This window comes from Lynx rufus, unplaced genomic scaffold (assembly GCF_022079265.1).
Source record: "Lynx rufus isolate CCGP_SWC_20201006 ecotype Redwood Valley unplaced genomic scaffold, mLynRuf1.p SCAF_7, whole genome shotgun sequence".
Taxonomy (NCBI): Eukaryota; Metazoa; Chordata; class Mammalia; order Carnivora; family Felidae; genus Lynx; species Lynx rufus.
Genome location: NW_025814889.1, coordinates 87,866,277 through 87,881,229, shown reverse-complemented (window position 1 = coordinate 87,881,229; position 14,953 = coordinate 87,866,277). Strand labels below are relative to the sequence as shown.

Here is a 14,953-nt window from a genome sequence, read left to right as displayed (position 1 = left end):
TTAATAATTGTGCAATAAACATAGGGGTGCATATATCTTTTTGAGTGAGTGTTTTTGTATTTGTTGGGTAAATATTCAGTAGTGGAGTTACTGGATCATATGGTAATTCCATTTTTAATTTTTTGAACAACCTCCATACTGTTTTCCACAGTGTCTGTACCAGTTTGCTTTCCCAACAGTATATGAGGGTTTCTTTTTCTCCACGTCCTCAGCAACACTGTTGTTTATTGTGCTTTTGATTTTAGCCATTTTGACAGCTGTGAGGTAATACCTAATTGTGGTTTTGATTTTCATTTTCCTGATGATGAATGATGTTGAACATCTTTTCATGTGTTTGTTGGCTATCTGTATGTCTTCTTTGGAGGAATGTCTGCTCATGACTTATACCCATTTAAAAATGCTTATTCATTTTTGAGAGAGAGAAAGCAAGCATGCAAGCAGGGGAGGGGCAGAGAGAGAAGGGGATAGAGGATTCCAAATGGGCTCTGTGCTGATAGCAGAGAGCCCTATGTGGGGCTTGAACTCCAAACCGCAAGACCGTGACCTGAGTCAAAATCAGACGCTTAACTGACTGAGGCACCCAGGCACCCTTGCTTCTGCCCAATTTAATTGGATTATTGGGGTTTTTTGGTGTTGAGTTGTATAAGTTCTTTATATATTTTGCATACTAACCCTTTATTGGACATGTCATTTGCACATGTCTTCTCCCATTCAGTAGGTTGTCTTTTAGTTTTGTTGACTATTTTCTTTGCTATGCAGAAGCTTTTTATCTTGTAGTCCCAAAGGTTTATTTGCTTTTGTTTCCCTCGACTCAGGGGACCTATCTAGAATGATGTTGTTATGGCTGATGTCAGAGAAATTACTGCCTGTGTTTTCTTTTAGGAGTTTTATGGTTTCCGGTCTCACATTTAGGTCTCTATTCTCTTTTGAGTTTATTTTTTGTGTATGGTGTAAGAAAGTTTCATTCTTTTGCATGTAGCTGTCCAGTTTTCCCAATACCATTTGTTGAAGACACTGTTTTTTCCCCATTGCATATTCTTGCCTCCTTTGTCGGGGAGTAATTGACCATATAATTGTGGGTTTACTTGTAGACTTTCTATTCTTTTCCATTCATCTATGTGTCTGTTTTCTGTGCCAGTACCATAGCGTTTTGTTTCCTACAGTTGTGTAGTATATCTTGAAATCTAGGATTGTGAGGCCTCCAGTTTTGTTCTTCTCTTTCAAGATTGCTTTGGGTATTCGAGGTCTTTTGTGGTGCCATATAAATTGTAATACGTCTTCCAGTTCGATATTAGCAGATAACATTTAATGGAGTGCTTACTCTGTACTTTGGTGTTCTTCTAAGTATTCAGTGTATAGTAAATCCTTCAGGTTTTCACAACAGTATAATATCAGAACTATTCTTATCTTTATCGTATAGATGATAAGTCTTAGGTACAAGAAGACTTTCTATAAGTGACATATCTAGTATGTGGCAAAGCCAGATTTTTACCTGGTGTTCTGATTTGGGATCAATGGGTCACAACAGCCATGCTATGCTCTTCTACTTAAGATTATCAGTGTCCCCTCAGAGCCTACCAAGAAAATCAAACACACTTCTCATTTAATGACTTTTAATTCATTTTTTGCAAAACCTGTTGCTAAATGAAAAACTAAAAGTAAGAAAGAAAAATCCAGTAATTTTAACCCCAAATTAAAAATTATAGTTAATTCCACCTCAAGATAACTAAACAGGTTTCACAGGTAGAAAAAGATAGCAATTCAACACTAAAAGCAGGTTTATGTAAACAATAGAGAACAATTTAAAAGTAAATAAATAGAATCTACATGGAATGAAGGTTTATTTTACTTGTGAAAGGAGGAAGAAGATTGTTGGGAGCAGGTAGTAAATGTTAGAAATAGAGTACAGTGGAAACCCTCTTTGGAAAACACGATCCCCTTTCTTTTTTTAACCAATTCTTTTTTTTTTTTTTTTCTTTACCAATTCGTGGCCCTTCTTTGGGCTTAAGATTATCCTGCACTCAAGCTTCACTTTATAAGTGATCACACAGGAAAACACCTTCAGGGCAAAATAAAAGTTAAACACAAGAGTACACGTAATACAAACGATGTGTGCACGCACACCTGTATTTTCTCTTTCTCTCTCTTTCAAAAAATGTTTTGGGTTCATCCAAATGTGGTACTTAATTAAAATGACTTCCCTGGGGCGCCTGGGTGGCTCAGTTGGTTGAGCGTTGGACTTCAGCTCAGGTCATGATCTCGCAGTCTGTGAGTTCGAGTCCTGCATCGGGCTCTGTGCTGACAGCTCAGAGCCTGGAGCCTGCTTCTGATTCTGTGTCTCCCTCTCTCTCTCTGCCCCCTCCCCCACTCATGCTCTGTCTCTCTCTCGGTGTCAAAAATAAACATTAAAAATTTTTTTTAAATGAATTCCCTAAGATACTTTGACTAAAAACTAGTAAGTCAAGTAAGTTGGTGAGTGTGTCTCCCTAAAACCGTAACTTCAGTATATCATGTCTTACAGTGTATTTATTTAGCGGATTATTGGGAAAAATGTTGCTGTATTAAAAAATTGATTTGGGGCGTCTGGGTGGCGCAGTCGGTTAAGCGTCCGACTTCAGCCAGGTCACGATCTCGCGGTCCGTGAGTTCGAGCCCCGCGTCAGGCTCTGGGCTGATGGCTCAGAGCCTGGAGCCTGTTTCCGATTCTGTGTCTCCCTCTCTCTCTGCCCCTCCCCCGTTCATGCTCTGTCTCTCTCTGTCCCAAAAATAAATAAACGTTGAAAAAAAAATTAAAAAAAAATTGATTTAAAAATGCATAACTTTTCAACAGCTATACAGGTCATTACCCAAAGTCATTATGAAATAAGTTTACAGTTGGCACACGAAGTTCCCTAAGATTCCGCCATTGCATTGCTTCCCGGCCTCATTTTCCCCACTTTGTATCTCATACCTGTCGACACGACTGTGTTGTTTATAGTTATGCATCCATATGATGGTGTCCCATACCTCTGTTTCCTCCGCATGGAGTATCCCCTTCTACACACACACAGTGGATTTGTGGCACAATTGAGGAAACTTTGGAAACCCCAGTCCTTTAAAGGTGGTGGCTAGAAAATCTGCCCAAACTTTACCCTGGAAGGACACATTATCTTAATTATTCTGTTCTGAAAACAAATCTGCCCTCTGCCCTGGAGAGGGAGACACTGTGTCTTCCAAGGGTGTGTGGTATGCAAACATTCTAGAGCAGCTAGTCTGAAACAAAATATTGGTTAATGCCTTCGCAGAAAGTGTAGAAATAAGAGCCATTCTTGGAGAGTTTTCTTCCAGCAATTGTTGTGCTTGGCACATTACATTAAAATTATCCATTTACGTGTCTGGTTAGTGAGTCCATTTAAAGCAGAGATTTAATCGTGTCAATCTTTATATCCCTAATATCCAGCATAGTGCTTATGACAGATTAGAGAATCAATATATGTTTATGAAGTAAATGAATAAATAAAGACCTTTAAAAATCTGGAGAACTTGGGCCTCTAACAAAAGTTTTATTTAAGACAGTCCTTTAAACCACACTGAGAACAACTGAAATTTAAATACCAGGTGGCTCATAGACAACCAGCTGGGTTTCTATGACCCATATTCCAATACATTTAAAAGTAATTATTATGTAATGATAATGCCGAGTCTATCACTATTGTGTGCCAAGCATTGAGTTAAACTCTTTATAAATTATCCCTCACTATATCCTGGTAAGCAACCCAATGAAGCAGTTCTAATATTGGTTGCTAGTGGAAACAGATTCAGCAAAGTAATGTGACTTGTTCAAACTTGCATAGGTGGTCAGTGGTGAAGGTGGGATTTGAACCCTGGTGGTTTGACCCTGGAGGTTGTGCTTTTAAGCACTTAAATTGAACAGCCCCTCACAAGAAAGGAAAAAAAAGAGATGTGCATGAATTAGGTTCTCTCAACAGATGCTCTGTTTCCCAAACCAAACTTGGACAGAATAAAAAACATGCCCTATTAACAGGTTCCAGCATGCATTTGGGGAAATAAACTGAACCGTGTTTGTTTTAGCAAGGATGTCTCTCTTGGAAAGGTAATGCTTTGAAGATGATAAGATGAGGTTGGCATCTTTGTCTGATGTTGGGGATGAAGGATCCATGAAGACACTGTTATTGCTAACCTTAAACTAACCTAGGGCTCCAGCAAAGCCAGCTTCATGGGCTTGTGACCCCTGTAGTCAGTTGCATAGGATTCCATATTTACAGGCTGTGCCTAGAAGGGTTTCCTTGGTTGACTTCCTGCTCTGCTGTCACTGTCTTGAAGTTCTTAATACTTTTTGAAAAAGGGGCCCTGCATTTTCATTTTGCACTGGGCATCTCAAATTTTGTAGCTACTCATGGGCTGGAGTCTTGGTTAACCCTTTCTGGCAGCTCATGATAGGACAGTGGAGACAGGAGATAGACTGGCAACATCAGAAGAGCTACTGGCAAAGGTCTTTAGTAACCTGAGGTTATGCCAGGATCCGTGCTGGACTCTGTAGAGAAAAGCTCAGGTCCTAGATTTCAAGGCTGTGGAGTATACAATTCGCTGAGTACTTGATGATTTTATAATATCACCCTGGGACTGGTTTAAGATCTTCATTGCAGAAAATCAGTCTAAAGGGAAAAAATATTATAGACCATATTTTCCAGAGTTTTAGAGATCTTAGGTCTAGTTTCATTCTTTTTCCTGGTATGATGGTTTGTTTTAGTACAACTTAACCACTCTCTTTTATAATTAGCACCAAATCAATTAAATGAGAAATAATACTTCCTTCTGACAGAAATCAATATCTACCATTTCCATTTTGATGCATAAATTACATTGCTATTATCTTTATTAAAAAATTTTTTTTAACCTTTATTTTTTTGAGACAGAGACAGAGCATGAATGGGGGAGGGTCAGAGAGAGGGAGACACAGAATCTGAAACAGGCTCCAGGCTCTGAGCTGTCATCACAGAGCCCAACGCAGGGCTCGAACTCACAGACTGTGAGTGAGATCATGACCTGAGCCGAAGTCGGATGCTCAACCGACTGAGCCACCCAGGCGCCCTGCTATTATCTTTAGTAAATGCAAATGTACTTTGTGATTTTAGGATGTTTGGGGGAGGCGGTGTGACCGTAGGCTCAGTATATTCTTTACTATCGGATTTGCTACTATATTTCAGTAATGTTAACAACAGCTTTGATCTGTAGTGCTTTAGGGATACTGCCTGGCCAATGCTGTGTTTTCTTTCTTAGAAACCTTACTGAGAGGCTTTAAATTGGCCTTTGTCCTCTTCATCTGCATTTGCTTCTGACAAACACATGTGTAGTCCAGATCTTTTTTCTTGTGATTATTTTCTTCGGTACAGTTTTATATCCCTGTCTCTTTAATATCTGAGCTCCCCTGCTGAATTCCACCATTCTACTACCAATGAAGATAAACACGGACAAGGAACCCTGATTTGTGTAGTAGTTTCTTAAAAGCCACTTGTCTTGATATATCGTTACTAGTTTATCCAGGTCCTAAATCTCTTCTGTTTTCAAGTGATTGTGTTTTGTTAGATAGTGAATTTAATTTTAGGTAAAACAGGAGAAATTCTGTGGGGGAATGGAGTTCCATAACCTCCAATTCTACAGAATTGTATGTTTTACTCCTGCAGACCCAGCAGAGGGAGCCCAAGGTAATGAACAAAACTTTCTCTGGTGTGGTTTTGATGACTCAGAACTAGTAATTCATAGTCAGATGGTGATTTTTTTTTTTTTTTTTTAAGGCAAGGGGGTTAGGATACAGAGTACATGTGTGCGCGTGTGTGGGCCTGTGGGTAGAGAGTAGAAGAAAGAAATAAAATAGAAGGTGCAAGTCAAGTGAATTTTAAGATGTACGTGAAATGTGGTTGATGTATTACATCTCCAGCAGGAAAATGGCAAACTTGATGGACTAAAGCATTTGATTTTCAGATCCTGAGAAGCTACTTTAATGCTAAATGTATAAAAGTACTTCTTTTTCTTTTTCAATTAGCCGGTTTTCCCCTTAAAACTTTTTAGATTGAATCCTAATACATTCCCATTTCTTGTGATTTTTATATTTGGGGTAATTTCCCAATGAACGCTTTATTTATTTCCTTCTTCATTTCATCAGCTCACTGACCCACACATTGTGTGTGTATCCATGTCTGAGTACAGAAAATCATGGAGGCTGCTTAAGTTTAGCTGAATATTTGTTCAATAGATTAATCAATTAGTCTGCCAACTGTCCAAACAACATTTGTTGAACTTTTAGTACAATATGAGGTATGGAGGCTGTGTGTCTGTGGGCATGAGGGGGTGCCGTGCAACCAGGAGAGGGAATCAAAACCTTTTTCTGTTCTCAACAGACTTACATGTAGCTGAGTAAATACATGTTCGGTAAACTGCAAAACATTACATAACCAAATGTTAAGCAGTAGTTCAAAGTGTACATAAAGTAAACTGGACATAAAGTAAGTGTGTGTAGAAGAGATCAACAGATCTTTGAGATAGGTGGGAGAGCCCAGAAAGGCTTCAGGGAGGATATGGCCAGGCCTGAATGATAACTGACTTTGTGCCTGGAAAGAAAAGAGGGGACTGGGCCTTCTTTGGTAGAGAAACAACTTGAGAAAGAATGGTTTATGATGGAGATACAGGTTCATTGTGTGAGGTGATGTTGTTTGTATATTGTGTACTCCTATGGGGTACCATTCACATCAAGCCTGAGGGAATGGTGTTCTTGGAGGTATCCTGTCTCTTATGAATGAGTTCTGGAGTGACAGGTTACATTAAACACTGGTTCTTTGCCCTTTGTATATTATAACCATCAGTAACTCTAATGAGAGGAATCTATAACATGGTGGGTATAGATTAGACTGTGTAATCAGACAGCCTGGATTTGAATAAAAAGAGATGTGTGACCTAGGATAAATTTCTTAACCTTTCTATGCCTTATTTCCCCCTCTTCTATAAAATGGCATGGTAATAATAGTGCCCACGGCGTCAAGTTGTAATGGTTAAATGGGATAGAATGTCATCTGCTTAAAACAGTACCTAGAGTCTAGTGATCCCTGAGTATTTGCTGTTATTATCAAAGAATTAATGTGTTACTGGAACAGAAAGCAAATGTCCTTTCTCAAGTGCAGAACTGTTTCATTAGACTTTCTGTTAAGAAATTTATGGGTCTCACCTAGATTACTTTGTCTTTTGCTGGTTGAGAATCAAGGAGCACATCATGTGGTTCAAGATTACGCTGGTTTTGCAGGCTGCTTGGTGGATGTATACCAGCATGGCCTCCCTTGTTTCAATGAAAAACAAAGATGACACTCATTTCAGTAAGTGTCCTCACCTGGGAATTTGGTGGTCCCCTTTGTGCCTGCCATGTCTCCACACTTTGCAGTTGCTTTGAACCACGCACAGAATATAAACTCCATGAGAGCAGGAATTGTGTACCTTGGTCATTGTTCTATCTCCAGTGCCTGGCCTTCACTTTTCTTTTTTTTAAAATGAATGGGTCAATGATTAAATGAAGGCATGATTTTAAAAATGAAACCTCTCCCCTATTACAAAATTTTTGGCAGTCTTATTCCTAGTATAGGTGAAGTAAGCATCACGACAGGATGTCTTGGGGGAAGGCTAATTAAATATCTCTCCTGGTGGTTTATCATTGCCATGAAGGGAACATCACTTATAGTTTAGATCACTTTATAGTTTACAGTGCTTTCTTCATGTAATTTCCTACAGCATTCAGGTAAATTCATTGTTTCTTCCATTTAATAAATTGACCTAGTCTCAGGAGAGTTAAATGACTGATTCAATCTTACATATGAATTACTGTGGACTTTGGACTTGATCAAGTCCTTGGACTACAAGTGCAGAGGGTTTTCTTTAGATGTGTGTGAAACCTGAATTGAGAGCTTCATGATTATCTTCATTCCCTAGGGAATGATGGAGCCTCGACAAATTTCTCATATCTATGTACATAATTTGTGAGATTAGGCTGGGATTGCCATGGAACATGCCCAAAGGGGATGTGATACGAAACAGAACCTTGAGGTAGGAGAAGTAGAGGGCAGAATTAGATTTCCACTTGGATAGGTCACAGAAATCATGATAAGTCCATTGCGACTGGAAGTCCCGGATGGGATGCTCTGGTAGAGGTTTTGAATAAAAGCAGTGGGAGTGTAGCAAAGGTCAAGATAGGGAAGACTGGAAAATAGAGGACCTGGACGAGGCATTAAAAAGCCTAATAACTTTATGTAGAACTTGTCCGGTGCTTGGATCAGGTGGAAACCTAAAGCCAAGTAACTGAGTTGCCTGTAACTGTCTGACTATAAACACTGTAGGAGGTGAGAGTTTGAAAACACTTTATTCTTCAGTTCTTCGTCTTCTCTCTTGGGCTTGGAGAAAAGCCTTTATCAGATGTTGGTAACATTTATCATCTTCTGTGCCAGTGTTTATTTTATGGTCCGAGACGTGCCTGCCAATAGATTTTGCCTAACAAATTACACTCCTGTTGATTACTTCTATTCTGAATTTCCAACATCATGAAATTATGAAGTAGCTTCTTAAAAAAGAAATTTTAAAAAATGCCTATTCAATGAGATTGTTGAAACGTACAATGACGTATCTTTAGGTGCTTAGTAAATACAAACATAATTGAACTCAATCAACATTTGTGGGCATTTCTATTATACAACTTGTCATAATTGGTCCCATTTTAAATTTATTTATGGCTCCCTGATTATATCATGGAGCAAATTTGTGTTGTTTTTACTCTCTAGTGCACTGCTTTACTCATCATAGATGTTTGTTAAATGGATTAAAAGTTAAACCCTTTTACTTTTACGGAGTAAATTGGTGGAGAAATGGAGAAACAAGAGCTCCTCTGAGATAGTTGATATTTGGCAATTGATTTACTATTTAGCATGCCATTTCTTTATTTGTGAATTAATTTTATACATAGAGCAGGTTTACTCAATTGAATTTTAGAGCAGATTTAAAAATAACTGATATAAAATGACTGTAAAACAAATCATAGTATGAATGCAAAAGTGGAAATGGAAGCTGTTATGAAGCTATGAGTGTTTTTGCCTCTTCCACATTCCTGTGGCTTTCTGTGTGTGGTTTGTGTATGTTTATATGTGTGTTTCAGTTAGTCATGATAGATTTATAACTATGTCTTAAGGAAGGGAATGGGAATGCTTAGTTGTTAGGAAAATCACCTTCCTGTTTCTCTTTTTTTGCTATCATTTTAGTGTATATGAAGGAATTAGCAACGTATATTTCTACCATGCAAGATTTTCTTTCATTTAGGAAAATATTATGTAAGTAATATCAGAATTTTGGGATAGCTTATTTTAGAATTGTGTAATAGTTTTCTAAAACTGGACATCAAAACCTGAAAATTTCATTAAGGGTCAAGAAAAATGAAATTAGATACTTATCCCACACTACATAAAAAGATCGACTTCAGATGAAGATTTCAATACCAAAAACAAATCTTTAAACATTTAGTAGAAAATGTAGGTGAATGTGTTTTAGACCTAGCGGTAGGAAAATATTGCTTAAATAATGCATATAACATGTTGATTATAAAAAAATGTAATTTTTACTATATTAAGAGTAGAAACTTGAGTTCAAGAGATCATTAAATTGAAAGTCCTATAACAAACTAGGGGGAGTTATTCACAATATACACAACTGTCTAAAGAATGGCGTCAAGAGCACAGAAACATCTCCTACAAATGAATTAGAAAAATGGGCAAAGGTCTTTTTTTAAAAAAATTTTTGGGAGATATGCTTGCATGTGGGGGACGGGTGGAGGGGTTGAAAGAGAGAATCTTAACCATGCTCTGCACCCAACACAGAGCTGGACATGGGGCTTTATCTCATGTTTGTGAGACCATGACCTGAGCTGAAGTCAAGAGTCAGATGCTCAACCAACTGAACCACCCAGGAGCCTCATGGGCAAAAGCTCTTAATAGGTATTTCATAGAAGAGAAACTCTTATGACTAACAAACATGTGAAGAGATGTTCATTACATCACCTCATATCCCTTAGTGATGATGGAAATGCAAATAGAGACAATTATACAATATTGTTTTATACTCTTCACAAAAAATTTAAAAGCCTAATAATATCAATTGTTGGAGAGAATATAGATCTGGTAGATGTTCATTGCTTGTCAGGGAGCTAATTGGTGCAATCATTTTGGAAAATACTGACATTTTAGGAAAAATTGCAGATTCACACATCCTTTATTCCAGAAATTCCACTACTAGGTATCAAGTGAAACTTGTTTACATGTATAATAGAAAACACGTACAAGGATGTTCATGTCAGTGCTATTTAGGGTATAACCTGGAAATAATCCAAGTGCATATCAGTAGGAGAGTAGATAAATAAATTGTGATGTATATTCACAATATAATATACAGCAGTTGAATGAAGTACAGCGTTTATAAATATGAATGAATCTTAGCAATATAATAGTAAGTTAAAAAACTCAAGTTCTAAAAAATCATTTACAACATACTGTTTTTATAAAGTTAACAACTAAAATATCTCTTAAATACTGGGAGAAGTAGTAGTTCTGTATAACAAGGATGTCAAGGGAATTATGAATATGGAATGCAGTATGGTTATTGTCTCAGGAATCGAAAGGGATGTCATATGAGGTGACCACATAGCTGAACATGGGCTATGATTAGAGTGTTGTTGTTTCTTTCAGGTGAGGAGATTCATGGTTCCTACTTATATTATGAAAAATGGCTAAATAAATGAATAAAAGTGGGTCATACAATTATGAATAATAAGAATATGTTATAAGCCAGAGATTATGAGTAATTGAGTAATGCAACTTTGTGCACCAGAGGTACAAAGAGAAAGAAAGGAAATAGTACCCCAAATATATGAATATTACGGAAATTTAGTATTTAACCATATTTTAGTGTATCATTGTACTAATCTCAATGAGATTAGCCACTTGAATGGTAAGCATTAAATCATCAACCTAAACATATCTGTTAGATGTGGGGCGGGGGGCACCTGGGTGGCTCAATCCATTAAGTGTCTGGCTCTTGATCTCGGCTAGATCATGATCTCACAGTTCGTGGGTTTGAGCCTCACATCAGGCTTTGCGGTAATAACAAAAAAAGATACGGGGACCTGGATTGAATTTGCTGGGTCAGTATGTGGAACTTGAGATCTAAATGTCTGCTTTCCTAAAAATACACTTCCTATAATTCACATTTGGTTATATTTAGAAAACAAAATTGGAAGCATCTTAGAATAGCAAAATTAAATCTATTGTGAATTATTTTAAATAAAAATACAATACAAATATCATGTAGTGTATACCACATCCAAAACACAAGAACTAATCAATAAAAGGGAAAGGAATTTTAGCTTACAAAAATAATGGGCAGTTTTTAGAATTTGGCAATACTGTTTTGTAGTGAAACATATATATTCCCATCTATATTAGCTGCTAGAGCTACCATAGCAAAATACGATATACTGGTTGCATAAACAATGGGAATAAATCTTTTCCCACAGTTCTGGAGGTCAGAAGTCCAAGATCAAGATGTTGGGAGGTTTGGTTTCGAAGCCTCTCTCCTTGGCTTGATGACCAACCTTCTTGCTATATCCTCATATGGTCTTCTTCTCTGGTCATAGGCATCTCTTTTTCTTATAAGGACACCTGTCATATTAGAGTAGGACCCCACCTTATCAGCCACAGTTAAACTTCATCACCACTTCATAGAAGTTATCTCCAAATGTGGTTACCTTGCAAGGTATTGGAAGTCGGGATTTGAACATACGGATTTTGGGGGAACACAGCTCAACCCATAGCAACATCCTTTTCTTTTTTTTTTTAATTTTTTAAACTTTTTTTTTTTAAATTAATTTTTGAGACAGGGAGAGACAGAGCATGAACAGGGGAGGGTCAGAGAGAGGGCGACACAGAATCTGAAACAGGCTCCAGGCTCTGAGCTGTCAGCACAGAGCCCGACGTGGGGCTCGAACTCACGGACCGAGAGATCATGACCTGAGCCGAAGTCGGCTGCTTAACTGACTGATCCACCTAGGCGCCCCAGCAACATCCTTTTCTGTGACTGTGATTGTTCCAGAGACTGCCTGCTCTTTGCCAGACCCTCTTCTAGGCATTGGAGTATAACAATAAAGCTTATAACTTATGTCTCACAGTGGACATGAAAAAGCAGCAAGGACCCCAAATTAGAGGAAAAATTTTTATGATATTAAATTTGCAAATGCCATTATCCCCACATCCCTGTCATTTTTTACCAAGGGCTGTAGGCTCCCCCCTTAATTGTTTGGAAGAATTAGCCACTTCAATAAAGAAATCCCTGTCGCTACTGACTCTAGAGTCTAGGCATGCCGTTTGTATTTGAGCACAGGATAACAGCTTAAAGAACACCAATAATTAGAAGCTTCTGTCACTGTGCAATTGGTTGTGGACTCATATTTGGAAGACTGTGTTTTCTCTGCCGACAAGATCTTGCTTCATGCTTTAGGTGTGTCATCTCTAAATGTGGTCATCTGGGCCTCTTGCGCCCTAGTGTTAGTTGCTCTAGGGGATGGCTACCTATCTCTTTTGAGGTACTCCTCAGTCCCTCAAAGAGAAGTTTAGGGAAGTCACATAGCACACATTTGAAGTCCCAAGAATAGGTTCCCGTTTTTGTAAAAGATGAACTTTAGTGGTATTGTGTCACATTCCAAAAACTGATACCTTATTGTGCTTGTTTGACAACACAAGTGGCTTTAAGGCAGGAAATAGATGATGTTGCAGAAATGAAGACAAATGACTTAGACAAGATAGGATTTTTTTTCTCAAAACCTAATAGGTGTCAGCAGTCTAGGGTTGGCAAGGTGGTCCTCAGCAGAAGGCCCCTGGGAGCAGTCTTCTCCCCCTATCCCTACCCTGCTACCCCCTGTCCCTGCCCCCAGAAAACCAAGGGAACAGTTTTCAGCATCACAGAAGCCTAGGTATAAATCCCATCCTTGGCCAACACAATCAGTAAGGTTCATTCTGGGCTGCAAGTGCTTGGTTGAAATGGCCCAAGACATTCAGCAAAATATTTAATGACTCCTTTGCCAAGAATAGGCAGAGTTGGGGCAGCATCTGTGAGGTCATAAAGAATCCTGGCTCTTCCCCCCGCTTCCCCCCACCCCAACTCTACTTTGGCCTTCTTCATCACATCAATGTTTCATCCTTGAGCTTGTCAATTTATGTTTAAAAAATGGTCCCAGACATCATATCCTCACATCACTGCCACAAACAGGGAGGCAGGAGAGGAGGGAGGGGGACCTTTTCTTTTTGTGTCTTTCTTTCCTCTTTTTTCTCTTTTTCTCTTCAGAACAAAAGTTTCCTAGAAGCCCCTTAGAAAACTTCTTCTTGCAGCTTTAAAAAAAATCAGATTATTTTAACTAAAAACAAAAACCAAAAATAGTTCACCCGTTTCTCCCATCTGCCACCCTCCACATCTGGCAGTCACCAATCTGTTCTCTGTATCTTTGAGCTTGTTTATAATGTTACAGTGAACATGGGGTGCATATATCTTTTCAAGTTAGTGTTTTCATTTTCTTTGGATAAATATGCAGAAATGGGATTGCTAGATCATATGGTAGTCCTATTTTTAAGTAAAACATTTTATGGAAGTAGGGTTGACATACAGTTGTTTCTGAGTTTATGGTATACAACATAGTTATTTGACAATCCTGTATTTTACACAATGCTCACCATAAGTGTAGTTACCATCCGTCACCAAACAATGTTATTAAAATATTTTTGACTATATTTCCTATGCCGTACTTTGCAATTCCATGACTTAATTTATTTTAATTTTTTATGCTTGCAGCAAGAATTACTATCAAACTCCAGTCATTAAGCCGGGACCCTTGTGGTGTTAGCGAAAGACTTGCCCCTAATGTAGCTTACTCCCTACACTTGTGAATTCATTGGCCAGCCAGGGCCTCAACTCTGAACTCTAATGACTTATTTATTTTATAACTGGAAGTTTATACCTCTTAATAGCTTTCACCTATTTTGGCTCTTCCCTACCTGCTTCCCATCTGGCAACCACCAGTTTCTGGTGGGTTTTTATTAGATTCCACATGTAAGTGAAATCATATGGTATTTGTCTTGTCTGACTTCTTTCACTTAGCCTAATACTCTGTAGGACCATCCATGTTGTCACAAATAATAAGATCCCATTACTTTTTATGGCCGAATAATATTTGTCTGTTTATACACCACATCTTTATTCATTCATCTATCAGTAGATTCTTAGGTTACTTCCATATCTTGGCTATCGTAAAGAATCCAATAAATAGAGGAGTGCATATATATTTCTGAATTAATGTTGCTTTTGCTTTTGGTGTCAGACACACAAAAATCATTGCCAAGACCTATGTCAAGAAGTTTACCACCTGGGTTTTCTTCAGGGAGTTTTATGGTTTTTAGGTATTACATTCAAGTCTTTAATCCATTTTGATTTAATTTCTGTCTATGGTGTAGGTTAGTGGTCCACCTTCATTCTTGTGCAGGTTACTTTCCAGTTTTTCCATCACCATTTCTTGATGAGACTGTCTTTTCCTCATTTTATATTCTTGTCTCCTTTGTCATAAATTAATTGACCATATATGAGTAGGTTTATTTCTGGGCTATGCATTCTGTTGCATTGATCTATGTGTTTGTATTTTATGCCAACACAATACTAAATAATGCTTTAATTACATAGCTTTGTAATATCATTTGAAATCAGGGATGTGATGCTTTCAGCTTTGTTCTTTCTTAAGAAAGAAATGGTCTTTTGTGGTTCCATACATATTTTAGGATTGTTTGTTATATTTCTTTGAAAAATTCCATTTGGGATACCCTCTAAGTATTGTGAAAGTC

General features: G+C 37.9%; 1 non-coding gene across 1 annotated transcript; it reads right to left on the bottom strand.

Annotated features, from left to right (window-relative positions):
• Positions 1-13,905: 13,905 nt before the first annotated feature.
• On the bottom strand, positions 13,906-14,053 carry LOC124502792 (small nucleolar RNA SNORA62/SNORA6 family). Its single transcript, XR_006960042.1, has one exon. It is a non-coding gene; the product is annotated as a small nucleolar RNA SNORA62/SNORA6 family (small nucleolar RNA).
• Positions 14,054-14,953: the final 900 nt, after the last annotated feature.